Source organism: Austrofundulus limnaeus, unplaced genomic scaffold (assembly GCF_001266775.1).
Source record: "Austrofundulus limnaeus strain Quisiro unplaced genomic scaffold, Austrofundulus_limnaeus-1.0 Scaffold3, whole genome shotgun sequence".
Taxonomy (NCBI): domain Eukaryota; kingdom Metazoa; phylum Chordata; class Actinopteri; order Cyprinodontiformes; family Rivulidae; genus Austrofundulus; species Austrofundulus limnaeus.
In genome coordinates, this window is record NW_013952405.1 from 2,861,524 (window position 1) to 2,862,587 (window position 1,064).

The following is a 1,064-nucleotide window of genomic DNA, read 5'->3' on the forward strand; positions in this document are numbered from 1 at the left end:
ATACTATACTATACTATACTATACTATACTATACTATACTATACTATGTCCTGATGCATCTCAGGAATCTAGGTAGAGAAAATCAAAAAGAAAAAATATGTAGGTCCTCTGGATGGGTTCTTCTTTAGTGAAACGTTTCGTCTCTCCTCCAAGAGACTTCTTCAGTCTGATGAGTTTCAGGTGAACTCAGCCTTGTAAGCACTGCCTCCACGTGGACAAACAGGTTAGTCATATGTAAAAGAGGGCCATCGCTTAACAATAAGCTTGATTGACTCTATTGTTCATAGAGGGTCATGCGCCCCATCACCTGACTTGTTGTGTCATGTGTATGTAGTGAATGCAGGTGGGGCTCAACGTCYCCTTGTTTTTGTTTTTTCCTTCTTTGTGTTGGTTATCGTTGGGGCCCTGATTCACACCTTTTGAACTGAGACATTTATTCCCTAAACATGACGTCCCAGTGGCTTTYAAACCCCAAAACACGGGACAAAGATTAGTTCACCCCAAAGATCCAGTTCCCCGGCAAAAACAGAGTAATATGGTATATGCTGTTAAGTGTCAGGAGGACTGTGATCAGTTATACATTGGAGAAACAAAACAGCCACTGTTCAAAAGAATGAGCCAGCACAGATGAGCTACTTTGTCGGATCAGGACTCTGCAGTTTACACTCATCTACAGGCCAGCGGTTACTCTTTCAGGGATGAAGATGTTCTCATCCTTGATAAGAGGAATGTTGGTTTGAGAGAGGAGTAAAGGAAGCCATCTTTGTGAAGAAAAAACATCCACCATTAAACAGAGGTGGAGGCCTTCATGCCCAGTTGTCCTCCTCCTACAACACTGTTATTGTAAGTAYTACTCAGCCCCCTGTGAGCAAAAGGTGTGAATCAGGGCCCCAAAGATAAACAACACAAAGAGGGAAAAACAAAAACAAGGAGACATTGAGCCCCGCCTGCATTCACTACATACACATGACACGACACCTAAGAACCACAGCATCCAAACCAATAAGTCAGGTGATGGGCACATGACCCTGTATGAACAATAGAGCCAATCAAGCCTATTGTTA

General features: G+C 42.9%; 1 protein-coding gene across 1 annotated transcript in view; it reads left to right on the forward strand.

Moving 5' to 3' along the window:
• The window catches only part of LOC106522501 (solute carrier family 26 member 6), a 15,378-nt gene that overhangs the window by 5,658 nt on the left and 8,656 nt on the right, over positions 1–1,064 (forward strand). The window lies entirely within an intron of this gene.